Source organism: Carya illinoinensis, chromosome 4 (genome assembly GCF_018687715.1).
Source record: "Carya illinoinensis cultivar Pawnee chromosome 4, C.illinoinensisPawnee_v1, whole genome shotgun sequence".
Taxonomy (NCBI): Eukaryota; Viridiplantae; Streptophyta; class Magnoliopsida; order Fagales; family Juglandaceae; genus Carya; species Carya illinoinensis.
Window position 1 is genome coordinate 15667100 of NC_056755.1, and position 7201 is coordinate 15674300.

Here is a 7201-nt window from a genome sequence, read left to right on the forward strand (position 1 = left end):
CAGAGGAACAATTGTGACATGAAAAATGTGTATTATCATATAAAATGTACATACAGAAATGAAGGGACGTGTAACATCCATGGTCTCTGCAAACACAACAAAAAAAAAAAAAAATTAAAGAAGAAGGAAAAGAAGAGGGAAGAAACACGGCAAGCGCACCAAGCAAGGGAGCCTACAAATGGATAACGACCAGCTGTGAACTTACATACTCGATTTCAAATCTGTGTTGATTATGGTGGCTTTATATATCTCTACAGCACATGGAAAATTTATTTTCAAAATACTATTTTCAACCAAATATCTGAAATAATATGCCATACATTATTAATATTTAACAGGAATGTCAGATCGTGCCAGTAATTAAGAATTAATTATTAATTCCATCCTTACATAAAATGTATACTAATAGATTGACACCTAAATATGGAGCTTTATGCAAATGTACAGAAAATGTTTATACCGTTGTATTAACGAAAACTTTATCCCATTATTTTCAATTGTACATGGTTTCTTCCTATTGCGCTGCATGGGCTAAGATAAGACTCTTATCTTAGAGTATGCACAGAGACATTAGAGTATGCGAGTCACTTGTAAGTGTATGCAAGTCACTTGTTGAGCTGTACATATGTCTCTGTGCAGGTCTTTGTGAGTCCCACTTTGCCCCCTTTATTGATATAAAAAGTCTGTTCTACCGAAAATCAAGGTCAATGCATTGGCTCCTGATATATCTCCAGCTGGGGACTCTCAGCCCTTTCTTCCTCTTTTAGCTCCTTCACAATTGACACCATTCACAAATAACACCGTGCTGATATTATCAGGTTTGCCTTACCTTCCTTTTATTTATTTTTATCGGTAAAAAAAATTTTAGTGATCGTAACAGTAGAAAGAGCCCAAGTATACATGATATATACAAGAGCAATGCCTAAGTGTGCTAATTTTATCTTCCTTTTATTGCCACCACTAATCCTTATAATTAATTTAAAGTCATGGGCATGCTGCCAAATGGTGTGACATGACGAAGCTTTGACTTCCACATAAGCTTAATTTAGAACATTGGTTAGTCCTTGTCTGTCTTGCCTTGTGAATTCTGCTGGGTGCATTTAGTATCCTATGCAACTTAAGTAGCTTCATTGTGTCATGTATTTATTCTTTATGTATATAGTTGTATAATGCCATGGTAGAAACTCTAAGCAATCTACCTATCAAAAAGAAGAAGAAGAAGAAGAAGAAGAAGAAGAAACTCTAAGCAATCCTACTTACAAAAAGAAAAAGAAAATAGTAGCAATCCTAAATATTAATATGAAGCATTGAATGGACGATGGGTCTTTGCAACTAAAGCAATGCATGGTGATGAGCCTTTGGTCTTTCTATTACATGTGAAAACACCAACACACACTACGGAAGGTGGAACAAAAGTATTAACTCCAAAGTTCATGGCCCATTTTTGATAAATTAGGGGGACCTTCTTATTCAATGTAAATTTGAACCAGTAAGTTTTTAATTTTGATGTATATTGTATGCTTTCAAAGTTCTTCATCATAATGAAAATCGTTTGGGACATCTTCCATCAAAATACTTAAATGGATGCTGCTGATTATCTTTCAGGACTCTGTACGTTAAACTTTATAGCTGCTGAAAGTGCGATGAGCATATCTGCAATTGAATGCTGCGTTGAGTACTGTGGAGTCTGGTCTACATTGCTCAAGCAGAGGCATTAGCCGCTCGAGCGAAGTCAGGCAGAGTCGAATGCTCGATGTCAACTCGACAGTGAGCTCGAGTGGTTGCGAGAAGGAAGTTCGCTCGATGCGTGCTAGACATGCCGCTCGAGTGAACATTCATTTTACACGGATTTAGGATTTTTTCTGCCGTTTGACTATATATATGATTATTATATCATATGGTCGTATTGTAGAAACACTATTGAAGAATAGTAAATCACCTCATCATTGTATTGTGATTCCTCATTAATAAAATCCTCTGCAGCTCCCGTGGATGTAGGCAATTTGCCGAACCACGTAAATCTTGTATTGTGTGTGATTGTTTTCTCTTTCATATTATTTTTCACTTTATTGTCATCATTTTTCACAACATGCTGGGCTTCCTTCGCACCATATTTAGCCAATGTGGTATGTTGTCCTCAATTAAATGCCACGCTAGTGATTATTATACGGCAGTCCAGTAAATACTCTGGGAGCCTTGCTTTGAACAGGCCTCATGCCAGCCACTGCCTCTCAGATGTAGAGAAGATCCCAGAGAGCAAAGGAGGAAATGAGGATCTCCAAAACATATGCTCCTTCCACCCTGAGAACCTCACAGAAGCCTCTTGCCCTCTTACAGATGTTGACGAATTTGAGCACACCGTGGACTCTTCTAGACTTCTGGATGCTTGTAAAAGATTGATCCTGTCGATGAGTGTTGTGATCGAGGTTGCCAAAATGCTGTACTGGATGTTGCTACAATAATTGCCCAAAATAGCATCTCAAATATGGACGGGGTCCCTGGTGGCAGGATTGATGATTGCAAGAATTTGTCCTCAGGTGGTTTGCCAGTAAACTTGATTCTTCTTCAGCAAATAGTTTCTTAGAGGACTTTCAAAGTGCAATGTAAACAGAGGTCAGCATGGAAAGTATAATTAAAAGAGATGGAAAGAACATCTGTTTCTTTGAAATTTGGATCAATCCATTAGTTGTGCTTTTTCATTATGATTTGCACCAATCTGTTAGGAACTGTAAATTCTACCTCTTACTGATCTTCAATTTTGTTTCATTATCTGTTTCAGTTTGTCCACTGGTTTTTCCCAAGATGACAAATGTTTGGAAAGAATGTGGAAATGTGATAAGTAACCAGACAGCTTGCTGCAAAGCCATGGAGAGTTATGTGTACCAATTGCAGCGACAGAGCTTCCTCACCAACTTGCAAGCCTTGAATTGTGCTGTATCGCTAGGAATGATGTTACAGAAAGCTAATGTCTCCCACAATGTTTATAGTCTTTGTCATATAAACCTCAAGGATTTCTCTCTTCAAGGTCAGCTCTAACAAATGCAATTCCAATTTTAGCCTGGTAGAAATAAATGATACTGACATGTGTGATTTTTGTCTCATTGTTCGTGATGGTGAAATTTACTACTTTGATACACCAGTTGGATCTCAAGGTAATGTCTTTATGTTTGAAAATTCTGTTATGTAGCTATTTAATCATCAAAATCTTGGAGGTTTTGTGTTGATGTTCCCTGTAATTTTCTTGTGTTCATCTCTGAACAAATTCATAGGTCTAACTCATCTCATAAAACTAGTTCAAAAAGAGAAGTTTGCTCCAACCTTATAAGCATGCCCAATACCTTGTCCTCAGGCAATGTGAGATTTATTTTTCAACACCCTCCCTCATGTGCAGGTCAGTATTTTTCTTAGTCATTGTCACAAGGTAAGTAGTATGGACCCCTGTTTGTCTTGTGGCAAACTCTGATACCATGAAGAAATTTATGAGCCTAACTCATCTCATAAAACTGGTTCAAAGAGAAAGGTTTGCTCCAACCTTATAAATATGTCCAAGACCTTATCCACAAGCAATTTAGGATTTATTCATTAACAATCTCAAGTCTTGTCGGCAATTTGATTCTTTACATTTTGGTTGTTTCCAAGCATATAGAAAATGCCTTCATTTAATTCCTTTGTTGCTACCTTGGCATAGCGTTTCGCAATCTACAAGGATGTGAGTATTTTAGTCAATTTGATTACTACAGAAGATTGGTTTGCTGATACTGTACACAATAAATGGTCTCTTTCACATCGGTGTGAAAAGTATCCTGGCCTTACTAGATTCAGCTTATGCTATATTCGAGACTTCTTTCTTTTGGTTACTGAATTTCCCCCTAAACGAATTTCCCCCCTTCCTCTATAAAAAGGAGTTTTTTAAATCTTGATTAGACTTGAACGGAGTGAAATGTTATCGAAGATATGGCTTACACTAAGTCCTAATGTTTGGTTATTGAAAAATATTGTGTTACTTCTACTCATTATAAGATGCAAGATGCTGCAAAAGGTAGATGTTTATGGTAATCTAAGTTGTTACATTTTAAGAATGCTTATGGGAACTCCTTTCTTTGGTGAGTATTCTGTAGATTTAACTCTGCTTCATCCGTGTTTTCTTTAGAGTCTGGCTGCCTTTTACCAACCTTGCCTTCAGATGCAACATATGATAGGACTTCAGGGATTGGCTTCGTTTGTGATCTTAATGACAACATTGAGGCACCTTGTCCCTCTAAATCTAATGTCCCTACTTCTACCTGCAATACAAATATGTATGAAATGTTAAAATCTCCATGGTCAATTGAATCTATTTTTACAGCACATAGTAGTTCTTCCTATTTTCTTCTTTGTGCCTCCCACTTTCCATTGATAGGTTCCTTGACTTGATGGAAATTGCAGCTACCAAACTTCCAGCAATCTCTGCAGCAGCATCTGCACAAAGTGGTAAGGGGATTATACGCACATTGCTTTACTTAAACAAGTCTTCTTCTTCTTCTTGTTTTTTTTTACAATGGCAATGACGTGGAATTTGGAAACCTTTATCTCCATTATCTCAATTCATCTCAACTGAAATAAGCTGTAATCCCAAAAAATTGGGATGGCCTCATGGATTCTTCTACAATATCTTATGCTATTAAACATGAAAATGCAATTTGTAAAGGAGTGGAAGTTGGAAACCTTTTGTCTCTAATAGGGCTTCTAGCTACTGGCTTAAGTATATCTGACTTTGGCAATCAACTGGTATCACATATGCTATAAAGGAAATTTGCTAGATAGTTCATTTTCAATTAATCTCTTGCTAGTGGTTTATTCTGTAACAATGCTAACAATTTTCCTGTTCAGACTAACTTCCCCTAGATGATCATGGCAAATTTTGAGGTGTTATTGCTTGCCTTGCTACTAGCTTGGGTGTCTACTTTCCCTTGATTCCTTGAACAACCCTTCTATGATGCTTTATGACCAGTGTTTCAAATTTTGGTTGATGCCCTTCCAGTACCTATCAAAAACTAAATTGCTTGAAAACGTTACTCAAAATTCCTGACATATCCGTGCATGATTAAAAGTGTTTGATGCTGCTTTGAACATTTTTTAGAAATTAGAGTAGAAGAAGAATCTCGAGTTGGTAAACCTGGTTCTTACCATTTCAAGCGCGAGGCAGTTTTCTTACATTGTTTGGTGGAGTCAGAAGGTGATAATTGCTACAGTTATCTACTCAGAATGAAATATCTACCAGATCATGCCATTGATAGTTTCTATGAGTTTATGCTTTATTAGCTCTACAAATGGCTGACCTTAGTGGAACCAGAAGCTTTTCATTTATAATTAATGGCTTCACTCAGATCTCACACCCAAACATTGCAGATCGTTATGCTGAGAGCTTGATGTTTCCACCCTTCGTGACACCCTTACTGGTTCTCAAGATGCTTCTTTGATTTTTGTTGTTCATTCACTTTTCTTTGGTTCTTTTGGCCACAAACAGAAGTTGTTCTTTGTGAAGATAGCTTCATGGGAAATTATTTATACAATCCGTACAACTCTCGCATACTTTCCTTGAAAAATAGATAAATCTGAGACCCGCATGAAAAAACTCATTTTTTAATGATGGATCCCTATTTTTCCAAGAGAGTACGAGAGGTCTACACACTCCCAAACTATATCTAGCATTACTCTTGACAGAGAATGGAGAGAGTATATATATATATATATATTTTGAGGAGGGAAGGGGAGTTCGGGAGAAAGCTTCACAAATTTCAATTCTTGCATGTATACTATAGTGTTCATTACTTCAAAGTGCAGATGCTTTATTCCTTCATTCTCTTCTCTCTTTCATTTTTCTTTAATATATTTTCCACTTTCCATGTGATTAAGAAGCAAAATGTAAACTTTTAGAAGAGCTTTGATCTATTACCTACTTCCTTCCCTTGAGTACTCATCATTCTATAATATTTGAAGAAGTGATTATGTTTTTTATTTGTTCAGCTCATATTATGGTTAAAATTAACTAACACATTCTCAACTTCTTAAGAGGAATTGGGTAATAAATGGTGAATTAACAACGCAATGAACTGATCATGTTGAAATTATATGTTAAATTCTATTATTTCCCAAACAGACCCTATAGGGGGAGTATATGTGTATATCAAATGGAGTTCTATTTGTTTTCATATGTATCATGCAAAGGTTGTTGAGAAAGTTTGTTAGAATGGTGAAATGAGATGAGATGATGAGTTAAGATGAGACAAAGAATGATTTGCCAAGATCATGATAAATTATTTTGTAAAGGTTTGTTGAAGGAGAAATTAATGTAGCCGTAACCTTATTTTTACGAATTAAATCTTATTAAACTTGTATTTTACGAATTAAATCTTATTATTTAAGTGATATAAATAATGTGTCCGGCTTGAAAATAAAATAACTAAAAAATAATGGTGATAAAATTATTATTTCACTAAGAAAGAATAATGAAATGGTTAAAGCATTTAAGTAGATGCAAAAGTCCTCAATAGCAAAAATTGGGATAAGAAAAGAAGAAAACAACTTGTTTATGTTACTTACAAATAAGACACCATTGTACTTGTACATGGGACAAAACAAATAAATAAATAAATAAATAAATAAATAAAGTAAAAATTGTATATGCGACAAAATAATAAAAATTAATAATAATAAGAATAATAAAATACAAGTGGTTATGTGCATTTTGGTTGCATGCAACTGAACAGGGTCAAGACTCAAGAAATCTTTTCTTGGCGGCATCTCACGACTGCACTAGAAATGTAGGCAAACTTTCATCGCGGGCCATGCATCTCTTGAATCACGGTCTATGGGCCGGGAGAGCATGAGACGTGGATTACTCCCTAGCCACGACTTTAGTACTTCTTTATATATATATATATATATATATATAATAGTTAAGAGAAAATCCATTTGCACCCGGGGTTGGAACTCCCGGGTACTCGAGCGTCAACGTATATAATAGCATAATAGTGCGTTTGATTTTTGATTTCTGAAATGTGATAGAAGTGAACCCCTCAGAACACCCCCATAGCAAGCTTCCCAAACAAATTGCCCCACCGACGACTGCAAGTGCTTATCATCTTATTCTGCTCAAATAAGTTGTCCCACCATTAAAAACAAATCAAACGGTACTCAAGGGAGTAGAACGACCCACAGA

At 36.0% G+C, this 7201-nt stretch overlaps 1 pseudogene; it reads left to right on the plus strand.

Moving 5' to 3' along the window:
* Positions 1–557: 557 nt before the first annotated feature.
* On the plus strand, positions 558–5459 carry LOC122306283 (annotated as a pseudogene).
* Positions 5460–7201: the final 1742 nt, after the last annotated feature.